General features: G+C 40.3%; 1 protein-coding gene across 1 annotated transcript in view; it reads right to left on the reverse strand.

Annotated features, from left to right (window-relative positions):
• Positions 1-17,180, reverse strand: part of b4galnt4a (beta-1,4-N-acetyl-galactosaminyl transferase 4a) — a 192,261-nt gene that overhangs the window by 110,579 nt on the left and 64,502 nt on the right. The gene's annotated exons all lie outside the window — the stretch shown is intronic.

The raw sequence follows: 17,180 nt of genomic DNA on the forward strand, positions 1-17,180 counted from the left end.
TACAGGATCTGCATGTATTGTGCAGTGTTCTGTTTTGTTCAGAGCACTATATGCACTTAATACTTCAAGTGGTCTCTGTACATAGTCAAAGGTCACTTTTTTTTCACTTGTATGGGCCAATCATACAGGAGAATTTATAAATGTCATCTGTGTAAACAAAAAATATATGCAGTATAACAAGGAACTCTGCCCACCATTTAGCTTTAGATCACGTGTCAAACTCAATACCCGTGGGCCAAATCTGACCCGCCACAACATTTTATATGGCCCATGAAAGCAAATCAGGTGCAACTTCTATGATTCTTGCTAGGATCTGCACCAAAATTTCAAGCTCTTTTTGGTTACCAAACACCCGTTTTAGACTAACTTGAACAATAGCTAAACAAACTATCCGTGAATTCTGATTTTAAAATTTGTTATCCATCACTTAACAATGTAGTCATATTGAAAGCAGTTAAAAATGAATTTCCTTTCAAAGTCATAATGGCCCTCTGAGAGAAATCATAACTACAGTTCGGCCGGAATAAAAATGACTTTGACACCCCTGCTCAGGGCAACTTGAACTTGTAAACATTGAGGCATACTACCAGTGTGAGTACCCGAGCTTCCAGAGCATGAAAGCATTCCAGACATCACAACTGGAACATTGGCTAGCCTGCAACTTGAACCTTTGGCCTCTATGAATCCCTGCCATGCTTGACAAATGCCTGAGAGGTGACTGAGCAGCGAAAACCCGTTCGAGAGTGAACCCTTCAAGGTCCTCATAGAGCAGAGATGTAAACAACCCAGAGTTTGAAAAATGACGAGTAAGAACGGACTCTTTGATGGCTACATCCACTAACAGCCGGGCTTGTTGTTTAACAAAGTTTTTTGAAGTTTAATTGTACAAACTCACAGAAATACATGAATTTCCATGGGTGTATGCCTTGCTGTCAAAGTGTAAACACAAAATAAATGGTGAAAGCAGTGCTAGTCTTACTGGATGTCTGGCCTTAATCCAGAGGCTACAACTCCATAACTACATCACTGGTGCAAAATGATGAAAAAGGTGAGTAAAATGCAATGTGTAGAACTCAAATACATCAAACACCAACATGATTTATTGAATGTTTTCCCAACTCAACATTTTTCACAACTTTAAACACTTAGCTCATTAACCTGTGCTCAGAAATTGAGATAATTATCTATTCAACCTGTAAATTCTGAGAGGAACAATCTAGTGCCACGGTCGTTCGAACTTTTTGACTGTCGCCATATGTACGGTATGCCGACCATTACACTTGAATAATGGAAATGTACAATTACAATAAACAGCCTTAGAAGATATGTGGCATTGCTTTCAGCCCGGGCTGATATATGTGGGAGAAAGGTGTCAACGATTCTAAGGGGCCGTGACTGATAGGGTCCATGGGAAATATTATTTTACATTTCTGGCATTGAAGTAATATTTTTCTGGCAGGGGCCCAAAACTGTGAGAGCGCCACTGCTTTTGAGTCACAAATCATACCACAGTACCTCGAAGGCTATGCAAAATGCATACAGGTTTGTAAGCTTTGTAAATACTGTTCAGTGCCTGATTATCAATTTAAAACTATTTCTCCACGATTGCATATCTTTATGGCAGCTTTTCCTTTGAGCCCACTATGACATTTTGCTGCTAAAGGTTAATGTGTCTCCTTAAAATTGGATGAAAGCTTTGATAAACATTCAAGGACAGAATATGATTGTAATACAAAATGAGATAAACTGTTATTTGTTAGTAAGCTATTAAATGTGTTGGGAGGTTAATGGCACGGAAGTTCTTCATTTAAGTCTAGAAAAACATTCTAGTTCCTTTGGTACGAGGAATGATACAACACAAATGAGAGGAAATTGACAGGCAAAGTGTGTGCATGATGCAGACATCTACAGCAGGGGCAGTTGGGCTGGCGGACCCAATGTCTCATGGGACATCAATTTCCCCTTGGCTGGCTGCAGATCCAATCATCAACCAACCACCAGGGAAGAGAGAGCTCTGCCAATGAACTGATTTTTTCAGAGCATGACAATATTTAAAATGCAAAATGTGCAATGGTACCTGCAGAAAGAAGTCCTGTTGCTCATCCCTAAGGTCATTTGTAAGCCAAGAAATTACATTAGCACGCCAATTCTGTAACCTAGCAGTGCATCGAGGGTATATTGTGTGTTTATTTACTAATCAGTTCAGGTTGCCTGCTTCTCGTCAGGCTCGGGGTCTGGCTCTTGACGACTGCTCCCTCCCATCTCCTATAAACTATTAACAAGGCCAGGGAGATATGTTGTGGCCATATTTACAGCCCTGAGAACAACTGGAGGTTAAAGTGGCAGGGCTTCTGCAATTTATTTGCTGCTGTGAAATTGCCACAATGATTAAAATATCTGCCTCTTTAAAGACAACAACCAAGTTTCTTTTAATATAGTTTAAAAAAACTTGCAATTGGTCTCCCTTCTTTTCCCCAACTTCCATCTCCTCCTGACCTTGGTTCCAGACCTTGAGCTTGGATGACAGCGCTGGGTGTCATTAACATGCAAGAACGATGTTGGCCTTCACTTTGTATTTAACACAGGCTACGAGATATGGGATTTATCAAAATACAAAATAAGGGCATTTATCTTCAGTGATTATGTGCCTGAAATATTTTACAAAGTAAAACAGGGAGTCGGGTGAACAACAGATAACATATACTTTATATTCTTCCAGCCCCATTAAAATTACACCCTGACTTAAAATTCTACACATGAAAAATTGAGCTCAATAGTTTTCTACTGCCACTGATGGCCATACACATACTGTAAGAACTGTATAATTAATCTGATAAGGACAAGCAATATGTACAGGGTTTCTCTGAGTGTGAACATATCACAATGTTAATCTATTCAGTGGCAAACATGGCAAAGGCTTTTGGGTTCAGGACTGGGGCCTCGTAGCCAAAGGTTTTGATTTTCATGTTCAGCTCTCCACAAGCTCACGTGGGCATTGTTGGTAGTCCTCCCACATTTGCCAGAGGTGTGAATGCGAATGCCTCTTGGGCTATGTGTGCTCTGTATATTTGACTGGCTACTAGCCCACAGTGTATCTGTCTAAGATAATACATTATGGTGAACTCATTTTAATATTAAGGTTATTGTCATCCATATTGACAGAAAACTGCAACAGAGAAATGAACATTGGTCTCAATTATTAGAAGATAAAGTACTTTTAATCATGTGTTCAGCATGTGTTGTGGGCCATTGGCTAGCAACTTTGGTCGTGTAACATTGACTTTTACATCTTGCATTCATGTAAAAGGTACCAAGAAACAGATTCTAATAATTATTCATTTTCAATAGGTTGGTTTAGATTGTATCCTGGAGGATATAATTGGACCCCCACTATTAACCCAAATGAAGCTCAATATGCCTTACTAATAGACCATAGTGCACAGGAAGGAGCCTCAGGCAAAGCTCTGTAACATCCTATTTCCAGCATTTACACATGGCTCCCTCTCTCGCTTCTACTTATGTCAGCATGGAGGAGTCAAACATTCAAGTTGGGCACGAGAGCACATTTTTCATGTGAATTTCATGGGTGAAAGTCAATAAGTACAACACGATGACATTTGCAGTCATTTTGCTTGAAGTAAACTAACTGCCATCTGTTTGTAGTTTTAAGACGACTGGCTATAATCCATCGATCCATTTTCTGAGCCGCTTATCCTCACAAGAGTCACGGGGAGTGCTGGAGCCTTTCCAAGCTGTGATCGGGCAGGATGCAGAGTTCACCCTGAACTGGTTGCCAGCCAATCACAGGGCACATAGAGACAGACAACAGTCGCACTCACAATCACATCTAAGGGCAATTTAGTGTCTCCAATGAATATTTATTTTTTTTGGGAGGAAACTGGAGTGCCTGGAGAAAACCCACACAGGCACGGGGAGTACTTCCAAAACGCCAAACATGGGACTGGGATTTGAACCCCGGTTCTCAGAACTGTGAGGCCAACACATTTACTGCTGCTCCACCATGCTGGCCCAGCTATAACAATATGTGAAGTTTCTTTGAACTGAGTATTACTGATGCACACTAGTCAAAATTAGGTAAGTGAAGTGGGCATTAAACTAGGAATAATAGTACTGATCTCCCAGGAACTGAAGTGGTAGCTCAACATCAATGCAATTTCTCAAAAAGGTGCGGCACAGAATGTACATCCTGCAGCTTCTGAGGAAGCACGGGCTGCCACAGAAGCTGTTGAGGCAGCTCAGCAAAGCGGTCATTGAATCAGTCCTGTGTTCTTCCTTTTGTGCTTCTACAAAAAAGGACAAACTACAACTGCAACAGACAACACTGAAAAGATTGTCGGGAACCCCCTACACATCCTCGAGGATTTCCACGCTGCCAGAACTAATAGCATGAAAAATCCTCTGGGACCCTCCACATCCTGGTCAGCAGCTCTTCCAAGCTCCTTCCCTTGGATAGGCGCTACCGAACAATGCAAACCAAAACAAGCAGCCCTTCCAACAGATTCTTCCCTCTGCCATTGACTTCTGAAACAGCTAAAAACAATTCCATGACAACATGCTGCCAAATTTGTGTCTCGACTTTGTTGTCATAATCTGGTGGGCCAGTTATGATTATTTATTTTACGTTACTAGTGCACTCAGTGTAGTTGTCTCAGCATGCTACAGTATTTGCATGTCTGTGGTTCACCAATACAAGCTCCACATGTGCCTAAGTAGCATCTGCACAACCTGCGGAATTGACTGAGGAGTATTTGCAACATTTGGACAACTGACATTGTCCAAGAATATCGCACTAATAGTCGCTTTAAACTGCATACATTTCTTGAAGTCTCGGCGCCCTTTGCACAATGGTCATTGCACTATTTCCCTATCAAACTGCTGTAATTGCTAGAGGACTTTGGATCTTTTTGCAGTTGTCCAAAAAAATAAAACATTGTTGTGCCAGGAATACTAGAATACTGGCAACCTTTCCTTGCTGAGTTTTTCCTCACTGCTTTTATGTCTCAAAAGTATTCTCTGTCAACTGACTGTTGTTGTACTAGAGCAGCTCCAACCTCTGGGGGAAAATAAATTCCTTGGGTTTTTTTGACATACCTGGCCAAACAAAGAATATTCTGATTGTGATTTCAATGCAAACCAGGGAGCTTTAATTAAAATTTGGAGGGGCCTGGCAGCAAAGGTTGTCCTAGGGCAAAGATGCACGGTACAAATGGTTAATTTTGCATGGCACACTTTCCAGACAAAATCCAAATGGCCCATTTCCTTTAATTTGTCAAACACAACATTTGAATCTGAAGTTGACAAAGGACTGTAAGACATATTAAAAACAGTAACTAGTACTGTTTGCAATATTCATTGTTTTGATACAATTAAAAAATTACTCAGATTCTGGAATTTTTTTTTTTAGGAAAATCTCGCTCAGCATATAAAAGGACTCTGGGAACTTCATGCATCATCTACGAGTGGTGAAGAAATTATTTTGTTGTGGGCCACATTGTAGTTACGGTTTTACTTCAGAGGGCTGTTATGACTGTGAACCCATAAAGATATTTACCTCCCTCATCATATTTACACACAAATTATTTGAACTAGTTTTGGAATCAGAAATCAGGGGTAATTGGTTTTTTTCAACCATTGTTCATGCTTGGTAACAAAATCATTAATGACAATTTGAAATTTCAGTACAGATTTTCACAAGAACCACAGACATTTGCACAGATAATTTGCCTTTGCGGGCCACATAAATTGTGTGATGGGCTGCATCTGGCCCAAGGGCCTTTTAGTTTGACGCCTGTGTAACCATGAACTAATTCTTTGATACCGATTATTGCAAAGTGCTACAAGATTGATCCTCACTTGTAAAATTACGCAAACGTACTCATCTTATGTGTTATTATTAACAATTAATGATATTCATCCCTGTGAAGACAGATAATGGGAATCTTTTCTCCGAATAATTAAAAACATTTTTCACAACTACAACACATTATTTCTATACATTCCTAGAATATCCCATTACCAGAAAGCTATTTCAGCTGCAGGTTATTAATGTGTTGCTTGGGGCTACCTGGTACCCATGAGCAGCATGACCCATGATCAGGAGCATTCTAATCAAAATGTAAAAAAAAAAAAAAACCTCTGTTTAACTATTAATACTATGAACTGTTAATAACTATTCACACTCACATTCACACATACAGTATATGAAATTGAAACAATGTTTTAAGAGAGTGAAAGATAGAAAACTCAATATCTTGAAAAAAAAGTGTTGATACTTTCATGTGCGTAGCATATTCTATATTGCTTATCATTCACAAAACAGAAAGAGGCACAGGTTATGTTCAATTTTGGACTTACTGGAGCTTTACATGAAACAGTGACCAGGATGTCTGTCTGACTGAGTCACTCTATATCCACTCCACATTGTTATCAAGGAGGTTTGATGAAATACTTATGTCTGAAATAGTTTTGTCTTGTTTGCTAAAAAATGTGAGAGAATGTCCTTGGAACTTCAGAGATTCAAAGTGCAAAAGCTCTGTTATGAAGGCTAATCCTTATAGTACTACTGACATTCTTGAGAAGGAGGAAAGAAGTTAAAAGAACATTTCCACTAAGGGATTTTTTAATATAGTATAAAAATATTGCCAAATATTTTCAAAGAAATTATATTAACGCAAATGTGGTCTATTTTTACTTTTCACTTGCAGAACCGTCCCTGTAAAATATGGCTGACTATAACTAACACAGGGCTTGTAACTTGCAGATAGCAACACTCAGTCACCAGGGGTTCACATGAGTTTATTTCATAAAAAAAAAAAAAAAAAAACGTATGGTTTTGCTGTGTTTGTGTTATTATTTTTTTCCTTGTCTCTGTTAAATAGTAGTAAGAGTGCCATTACATTCATTATCATGGGAGAAAATAGAAACCCTAACCCTACACATTAACAGTATATGGAGAGGTTAGGATTTCAAAAGAAACTACCAATAAGCACTTCCCTTCTTCCCACTTATTTTGAAACGTGGAAAACTAATAAATGTTTTTAAAAAAATACAAATCTTTAAAAATGCACGATGCTCTGACAAGATAAATAGCTTGGAACACATAGGTTGCTTGCTTTTTGAACAGCAAGTTGAACTTTTTCCAGGTGTGGGCCATTACCGACATCCACTGACAATCACATCTCACTTTCCCAACATGTCTAAAGGTTTTGGCATCTTATGAATTTAATCTAATACGGATCTTAACAATTTCATAAATATTTCTTCCAGGAAAACTGATATAGACTACTGTTTGTTTTTAAAAATCTATTTGAGGGAGTTCTTACTATTGCAAACAGAAATCCAAAAAGTATAGAACCTTCTGTGTGCACACTGATATTTTCCTCACACAGGGCTATTGTGACGTGCTATAGATTACTGAAATTATTTTTGCTTCACAAGTTCACACAATATTATTCCCTCACACGCATTATATTGAGTTAAATTGATTAAAAACATGGTCATGCTTTGCTACAGACCAAGAGCACTTTTTTTAATTGGACACTCTAAATTGCCCCTAGGTGAGATAGTGAATGCGGCTGTTTGTTTGTCTCAATGTGCCCTGCGATCGGCTGGCAACCAGTTCAGGGTCTACCCCGCCTCCTGCCCGTTGACAGCTGGGATAGGCTCCAGCACTACCCGTGACCCTTGTGAGGATAACTGCCTAAAAAATGGATGGATGGATGGATGGATGGATGTAATTGTACTGGATTGTATCGTATTGTAATTGGAGTGTAGAGTACATAAAGATCAGTAACTATAGTGAGCATTGGTTTCCGAATTAGAGTATAAAATGTATAATAACCTTAATGAAAGATTGACACAAATGTCTTTTTACTTTATGGTACAGATTCCATTTCAAACAATGGCAGGAAACACACCTATGATGGCTCATTAGAAATCTCTATAAACAATATATTAATATGTGTATTGGAATTGCATCCAAACTTCGACAACTGGGCACCCTAGTCCTTTTACACATATTGGAGCATTGGGCTCGTATTAGATTCAATCTCAATGAAAATCTAAACATTTATTGTAGTACTAAAAAACAAGATCAAATAAAATGTTCAATATGTACAATACACAGGGCCAGAAGTTACAAAAGATGTTAGAAAACACCATGTGATATGATCAGACACCTAATTTGTGTTAAATCTCATCAGATTACGATATTTTACTGTACAGTGTGCTCATGACCTCTCGGTCGGGAATGTGGTGAGCAAGTCAAAAGGTCGAGGTTCGACTCTTGGTTATTTTTTGGAGGTTTGCACATTCTCACGCTGCTTACAATATGTGCTCATCACCTCACCTCGACCTCACTCATAAAGTCTTATTTTTAGGATCTGCATTTATAATAAAAGAAATTAAATAAATTCTAAAAAGAGGAGCAGTTTTTTTTTCAGGGTAGAGCTAAGGAAATACAAACTGTGTTTGAATCTTGGTGTTGTTTGCCCGACTTTCCATTTTTATTTTTGACATCCATCTATTTTTGAAAATTAAATCTACAAGCAAACATTTGCTTCTCAGTGTGAGCCTTTCAAAGCAAAGCAAAGAGTAACGTAATTACTTGAGATCTTACTCATCATCTTTTCACCCCAAGTTTTTTCTCAGTGCTTTGTTCACCTTTCAGCGTGTGAGTTTTGGTCCCAGCTTCTTCCATGTTACAGCCATACAAAAAAATCAGTGCCTGTTTTTCATTTGAAATGAGCATTCATTTTCCATCTTGTACACTGACCTCTCTCCTGATCACTTATTTGATATGTCACAAAAAAGGGAAGAACGTTTATTAACCATTCTACATCCGTCTGAGACCAATAGATTATGTCATTTGTTCAATCAGGTCAATCAATTGTCTTTGTGGCATGTATTATTAATGTCCATCCCAAAGTGATTCCATTGGGTGAAATGTCGAACATGAGCGATTAGTGTAGCACACTAGAGGAACTTAACAGAGCGGGCAAATAAGAGCGAGGGGGCTCTGTCACCCTGACCCATATAACAGTACATTAAACACACTGAATAATTCCCTGCCTTGTGTCTCTCACTCCCTTAGAGACAAACACACACATACACACACAATTGGTGTCTGACATTCAGACCCCAGAATGTGAACAGCTTTGACCTATGGCAGTGACATTTTGAAAAAAATAGACTGCTCCCACTGGAATACTCTAATAGTTAGTTTCATCCTCTGGACAATGTTGCTGTGTTGAGCTGCCCGCTGAAGAGAACTGCAAACGAACCCACCATAGGTCATGTGCACATCCATTGAGCTCGAGCAAGCGCTCACACATTCCGAGTCAAAGCCTTTGTGCTGAATGGGTATCAAGAGGGTTGAAGATGTTGAAACAAATACATTTTATTTGCGTTTCAAAAAAAATATTCAGGCACATTAAGAAAGCTAAATTTTGTTGCTCATCATAGTGGAAAGATGAAACGCAATCCATCCTGGGAGGCTGGTCATGCACGTTTCAATTTCAATTTCTCATGCCAGATAACGTAAATTCAAATACAGCGGTGCCTTGTTTAATTAGTTCTTTGACCATGCTCATAACTCTTGTGTGTGTTCAAATCAACTTTCCCCATTTAAATGAACCAAAATCCCATTAATCTGTTCTACCCTCTTCTGGCCAATAAAATTGACAAGGATTTTTTTAATGAGGAAAACAGCACTCTATAATCTGATACTTTGTAAAGACATACTGTAATGACATAATTAAATACAATTAAAAAGAATTAAAGTTTTTTTTGTCACACTTTCTCTGTAAATTGTGCTCCTTATTCTGTTGTACACCCCTTCACCACCTTGGGTCAGTATAAAACATGGATCCACTGTACTGGAGGCCCACCTCATCTTCAACCTTTTCAGTACAGCAGTAATATTTGTTCTTCCCATAATTTTATGAATACTGTGAATAAATACTATAGAATATCTACATGTGTTCCAGTATCATTTGTTTTGAGATAGCAATACTGCCATGCTAATTGTTAACCCATGTGACTATGGAGATTTTGATTTATATTAGCTTTCAGGTAGCAGAGTATCTATCTATCTATCTATCTATCTATCTCTATCTATCTATCTATCTATCTATCTATCTATCTATCTATCTATCTATCTATCTATCTATCTATCTATCTATCTATCTATCTATCTATCTATCTAATCTATCTATCTATCTATCTATCTATCTATCTATCTATCTATCTATCTATCTATCTATCTACTGTATAGGAGAACAGTATAGAAATGGGTTGAATGGAGTAAAACAATACATTGCGAATGTAGTGACTGTCAATTTTGGTGATACGTGGCAAGCATCAGCACTTGAGATACTAACAAAAGTAAGGAAGGTAATTCTCTTTACACTTATCAAACAGATCTGACTTTGGTGCAAAAGAATCCTTCCTTTTGCTGGGTGATTCTACGCTCCGTGTTGTAGTAATGCATTATGTACAACCTAAAATGAGCCATCCGGTAATCATTCTCTAAGGTAGCCATTTAGGGAACAAATGACACGGTGACACTTTAAAATTATTAAATAGCCGTATATGAATACTTTCTGACACATTTTTACACACACTTCTGGACAATTATTACAGGGCAGCTGAATTTCTCAGCTTGGTCACACAAGCCTTTCGCATCTTAAACAACCCAATCAATTCGGCTCTCACTAGGGAAAACCAGAGTGTCACCAGGCGGATTTAACCCTTGGTTCCAAAATATCCAATCATCTTCTCTCCATGACTCTTGTCTATTCAAACATTTCTTCCAGTGTTCTTCCAAATTAATTTTAAAGGCCGACACATTTCATGAAAGGAACTCGAGTATATGGCACACTCGGGATTTGGGATTCATCTTAAACTATGCCATGCTACTGTTTGTTTGTGGCCAATAACATTATTACGTGGATATATATTGTTACGTTTGGTTAATTGGATGATACAATGTACAATGTAAGCACATTGTCAGACATCAGCGGTCGGCTGTTAAATCCGACTCCCCTTTGGGCTCATTAGCCCAGTTGATAAAAGGAGACAACTGCGAACACATCCCCTCTAACACAGACAAGCCTTTTGGTTTGAAGCGTGTACTTGTCTGTAATTGCCTTACCACACCTCTTTCCCCAAATCACCTGGGATAGGCTTCAGGTCACAGTCTACTCTAATAAGGGACAAACACTATAGAAAATGGAGGGATGGTGGGGAGTTGTAGCTTTAACCAGAAGGAAAGAGGAAAGCAGAAGGAAAAGAGCTTTGATCCCTGAGTTAATAAATTGAAGAAAAAGCAAAGGTTTTTAGTGTCGGAATGAGGAAAATATTCAGGTGATGATTACATGACTTTTGGGTGGCACGTTGGTCAACGGGTTAGCACATCTGTTCTGAAGACCTGTGTTCAAATCCAGCCAGACCAGTGTGGCGTTTGCATGTACCCTGTGCCTCTCTGCATTTTTTCTGGGTACTCCGGTTTTCTTGTCGAAGACAAAGAAGAGGAGAAAACCAGATCAGTCGTCAGAAGAAAAAGAGGAATGCGCAGAGCCTACAACTGAGTGTAGGGACTTTGAATGTTGAGACTATGACAGAGAAAGCTCAGGAGTTGGTTGACATGATGATGAGGAGAAAGGTTAATATACTCTGCATCCAAGAGAGCAGGTGGAAAGGTAGTAAGGTTAGAAGTTTAGGAGCAGGGTTTAAATTATTCTACCATGGAGTAGATGGGAAGAGAAATGGAGTAGGGGTTATTTTAAAGGAAGAGCTGGCTAAGAATGTCTTGGAGGTGAAAAGAGTATCAGATCGAGTGATGAGACTAAAATTTGAAATTGAGGGTGTTATGTATAATGTGGTTAGCGGCTATGCCCCACAGGTAGGATGTGACCTAGAGTTGAAAGAGAAATTCTGGAAGAAACTAGATGAGTTAGTTCTGAGCATCCCAGACAGTGAAAGAGTTGTGATTGGTGCAGATTGTAATGGACATATTGGTGAAGGAAACAGGGGCGATGAAGAAGTGATGGGTAAGTACGGCATCCAGGAAAGGAACTTTGAGGGACGGATGGTGGTGGACTTTGCAAAAAGGATGGAGATGGCTGTAGTGAACACTTATTTCCAGAAGAGGGAGGAACATATAGTGACCTACAAGAGCGGAGGTAGAAGCACGCAGGTGGATTATATTTTGTGCAGACGATGTAATCTGAAGGAGGTTACTGACTGTATAGTAGTGGTAGGGGAGAGTGTAGTTTGACAGCATAGGATGGTGGTGTGTAGGATGACTCTGGTGGTGGGTAGGAAGATTAAGAAGACAAAGGGAGAGCAGAGAACCATGTGGTGGAAGCTGAGAAAGGAAGAATGTTGTGCGGCCTTTCGGAAAGAGGTAAGACAGGCTCTCGATGGACAGCAGAAGCTCCCGGAAGACTGGACAACGACAGCCAAGGTAATCAGAGAGACAGGCAGGAGAGTACTTGGTGTGTCTTCTGGTAGGAAAGGGGAGAAGGAGACTTGGTGGTGGAACCCCAAAATACAGGAAGTCATACAAGGAAAGAGATTAGCGAAGAAGAAGTGGGATACTGAGAGGACTGAGGAGAGGCGAAAGGAGTACATCGAGATGCGACGTAGGGCAAAGGTAGAGGTGGGAAAGGCTAAACAAGAGGCATATGAAGACATGTACACGAAAGAAGGAGAAAAGGATCTATACAGGTTGTCCAGACAGAGGGATAGAGATGGGAAGGATGTGCACCAGGTAAGGGTGATTAAAGACAGAGATGGAAATGTGTTGACTGATGCCAGTAGTATGCTAAATAGATGGAAAGAATACTTTGAGAAGTTGATGAATGAAGAAAATGAGAGAGAAGGAAGAGTTGAAGAGGCAAGTGTGAAGGACCAGGAAGTGGCAATGATTAGTAAGGGGGAAGTCAGAAAGGCACGACAAAGGATTAAAAATGGAAAGGCAGTTGGTCCTGATGACATACCGGTGGAAGTATGGAAGCAATTTGGAGAGATGGCTGTGGAGTTTTTGACCAACTTATTCAACAGAATACTAGCGGGCGAAAAGATGCCTGAAGAATGGAGGAAAACTGTTCTAGTTCCCATTTTTAAGATCAAAGGCGATGTTCAGAAATGTGGGAATTATAGAGGAATAAGGTTGATGAGCCACACAATGAAGTTATGGGAAAGAGTAGTGGAGGCTAGACTCAGGACAGAAGTAAGTATCTGCGACCAACAGTATGGTTTTATGCCTAGAAAGAGTACCACAGATGCATTATTTGCCTTGAGGATGCTAGTGTAAAAGTACAGAGAAGGTCGGAAGGAGCTATATTGTGTCTTTGTGGATCTAGAGAAAGCCTATGACAGAGTACCAAGAGAGGAACTGTGGTACTGCATGCGTACGTCTGGTGTGGCAGAGAAGTATGTTAAAGTATAGCAGCAGAACAATGGTGAGGTGTGCCTTAGGTGTGACAGAAGAATTTAAGGTGGAGGTGGGACTGCATCAGGGATCAGCTCTGAGCCCCTTCCTGTTTGCAGTGGTAATGGATAGGCTGACTGGAATCCCCTTGGACCATGATGTTCGCAGATGATATTGTGATATGCAGTGAAAGCAGCGAGCATGCAGAGGAACAATTAGAAAGACGGAGACATGCACTGGAAAGGAGAGGAATGAAGATTAGCCGAAGTAAAACAGAATATATGTGCGTGAATGAGAAAAGTGGAGGGGGAAGAGTGAGACTACAGGGAGAAGAGATAGCGAGGGTGGAGGACTTCAAATATTTAGGGTCAACAATCCAGACCAATGGTGAGTGTGGTAAGGAAGGGAAGAAACGGGTCCAAGCAGGTTGGAAGAGCTGGCGAAAGGTGTCTGGTGTGTTATGTGACAGGAGAGTCTCTGGTAGGATGAAGGCCAAAGTTTACAAAACAGTGGTGAGGCCGGCCATAATGTACGGATGAGAGATGGTGGCACTGAAGAAACAACAGGAAGTAGAACTGGAGGTAGCAGAAACGAAGATGTTGAGGTTCTCACTCTGAGTGAGCAGGTTGGATAGGATTAGAAATGAGCTCATTAGAGGGACAGCCAAAGTTGGATGTTTTGGAGACAAGATTCGAGAGAGCAGTCTTCGATGGTTTGGACATGTTCAGAGGCGACAGAGTGAGTATATTGGTGGAAAGGTGCTGAGAATGGAGTTGCCAGGCAAAAGAGCGAGAGGAAGACCAAAGAGAAGGTTTATGGATGTGGTGAGGGAAGACATGAGGGCAGTTGGGGTTAGAGAGGAAGATGCAGGAGATAGGCTAAGATGGAAAAAGATGACACGCTGTGGCGACCCCTAACGGGACAAGCCGAAAGGAAAAGAAGACGACTCCGGTTTCCTTCCACATCCAAAAACATGCATGGCAGGCTAGTTAAAGACTTTGAATTGCCTATATGATCCTAAATTACAAAGTCACTGTGACTAACTACAAATTTCACAAGCCACATCCAAACCTGATGACCACCATACTTGCTGAATCAATAAATCCCTTAAATAGAATCTGTAGGCTACAAGATCTCAAGAACCAATGCATCATGCCATGACTCAAAGAAATTCAAGAAGAAATGAAAAGAAAGTGATTGAAATCCATCATTCTGCAAAAGGTTACAAAGCCGTTTCCAAGGCTTTGGGGTTCCACCGAACCACTGTTAGAGCCGTTATCCATAACTGGAGAAAACTGGGAACGGTGAAAAACCTTCCCAGAAGTGGAAAACCAACTAAAATTACTCAAAAGAGTGCAATGACGACTCATTCAGGAGGTCACAAAAGAACCTTGAACAATGACCTCTACTGACCTGCAAGCCTCACTGGCTTCAGTTAAGGTCAGTGTTCATGACTCTACGATAGGAAACTGTCCAAAAATGGCACCTATGAGAGAGTTCTCAGGTATTCTTTGCTGTCAGCAAGGAATACAAAGACTCGTCTCATCTCATATTTGCCAAAAAACATCTTGATTATCCTTAAGACTTTTGGAGAAACGTTCTGTGGATTGACAAGTCAAAAATTGAACTTTTTGGAAGAAGTGCACCCCATTACATCTGGTGCAAACATGCCACAGCATATGATAAAAAGAACATTATGCCACCAGTGAAGCATGGTGGTGGCAGAGTGATGGTCAGAGGGTGCTTTGCTGCCTCGGGACCAGGACAACGTCCTGTGATTGATGGAACAATGAGTTCTTCTGTGTACCAGAAAACCTTAAAGGAGAACGTCTGGCCATCAGTTGGTGCACTCAAACTCAAGCACTCTTGGATCAGCAAGACAACAATCCAAAACAAACATGCAAGTTCATCTCAGAAGCGCTCAAAAAAAAAGAAGAAAGAAATTAAAGTTTTGGAGTGGCTAAGTCAAAGTCCGGATTAAAATCCACTTGAGATGCTGTGGTGTGACCTTGAACGGGCAGTTCATGCTAGAAAACCCTCCAATATGGCGGACCTGAAACAATTCCGCAAAGAATGTGACAAAATTCCTCCAGAGCGCTGTGAAAGACACCAACTATCGCAAAACATTTGATTTCAGTTATTGCTGTGAAGGGTGGCACAACCTGTTATTAGTTTACTTTTTCACAGAGGGTCAGAAAGTTTTGGATTTTTTTGTGGCCTTAATAAATAGAATTGTCATTTGAAAACTGCATTTTGCATTTATTTAGGATGTTGTCTCTGAGTGATATAAAAATTGGTGTGATGACTTGAAACCTTTATGTGTGATGGATATGAAAAAAAAAAAACTTTTTCACAGCACTGTATGTGCACTGTGAATGGCTGGCGACCACTTCAGGGTGTATCCCCCCCACCCGTCTTGCCCAGAGTCAGCTGGGATAGACTTGAGCACACCTGCAATTCTACTGAGAACCAATACGGAAGATGAATGAATGACTGAATGAATGAATGAACATACAGGCTTTGGGTGACTGTAGTTCGGATCAGGCAGGAGGCAGAAGGTCATCTTACCGCCTTATTCACACCAGCCTTTCCAAATTTGAATGCACTACACCGAGGACTAGACAAACAAAGTGCAGGGACAGTGATTATCCCATCAGGGATCTGGTGATTCTCGTAATAGCGTGGGAGGAGGGTGATCATTCAGCTCATGACGGCTGGCTATGCGCCACTCTTGCACTCAGTTACTGGGCTTTGAGTTGGGCTGGCCCTGGGTCCACGTGGACGTGGGTGGTGTCACAGCACTGGGATTTAGCCATGCCCATGGTAATTAAATGCTTGTTGTAGGGCCATTCCCTAACTTTCTACCACACACAAGAAGCACTTCCTTTCTCAATATCCCTGTCTTGTCCCTCTTATTCGCTACTTATTACGGCCATTCCTCACAGGATTTACTACTACCTAGATACAACTTCACTCCTACGTAACGTTATAGTAGTAATATAATGTTTTATACTGTGAATGTCCTCGTCATGTGATTTTTGCTCTGTTCTTTTCTGTGTCCCCTCTTGAACATCATTCTGTCCGACACTCTTTTTATTACACCCATCATAATATAAATATCTAGTAAGTATATCAAACTCCCCTGTTGCACAGACAAAAAATTTTGGCATGAAAAGGCATTCAGATCTCCCTCTCTGCATGACCAAGCAGGCTAATAGGTTGCCCATGGTTGCCCTGCAATTGGCGAGAAACCTTTCCATACAAGAGATGTACTCTTGTCGTGTCTTTCACCCAAAGTCACCTGGGACCCTAGTGTAGTTAAGGGATGTACAAAATGGATGGAGAGGTACATGGTTTGTTATCAAGGAGTTATCCATGTCTGGAATGTTTTGGTGTATCGACAAGTCAGTTTTATCTGATCTCCCTCCTTTTTAAGACGTGTGTTGCTATTAGTATGCAGTCATATCATTTAAATTCCCATTTCAGTTTTTATTTCATCGCAGCAAACGAGTATGAACTTAATAAAATATTAGCATACATTAATTACTACATTTTGTAAGATATAACGCAGAGAAGCATGGAAAATGAGGCAGCACTACTGCTACCTCTCGGCAAGAAAGTTTGGCTTGGCTGTGCCATATTCTTGGTTTGGCTCTGTCGGTGTGAATATGGGCGTAAATAGGTGTCTGGCTCTAGATGTGTCACTCCTGTGATTCTGTGATTG

This window comes from Syngnathoides biaculeatus, chromosome 6 (genome assembly GCF_019802595.1).
Source record: "Syngnathoides biaculeatus isolate LvHL_M chromosome 6, ASM1980259v1, whole genome shotgun sequence".
Taxonomy (NCBI): Eukaryota; Metazoa; Chordata; class Actinopteri; order Syngnathiformes; family Syngnathidae; genus Syngnathoides; species Syngnathoides biaculeatus.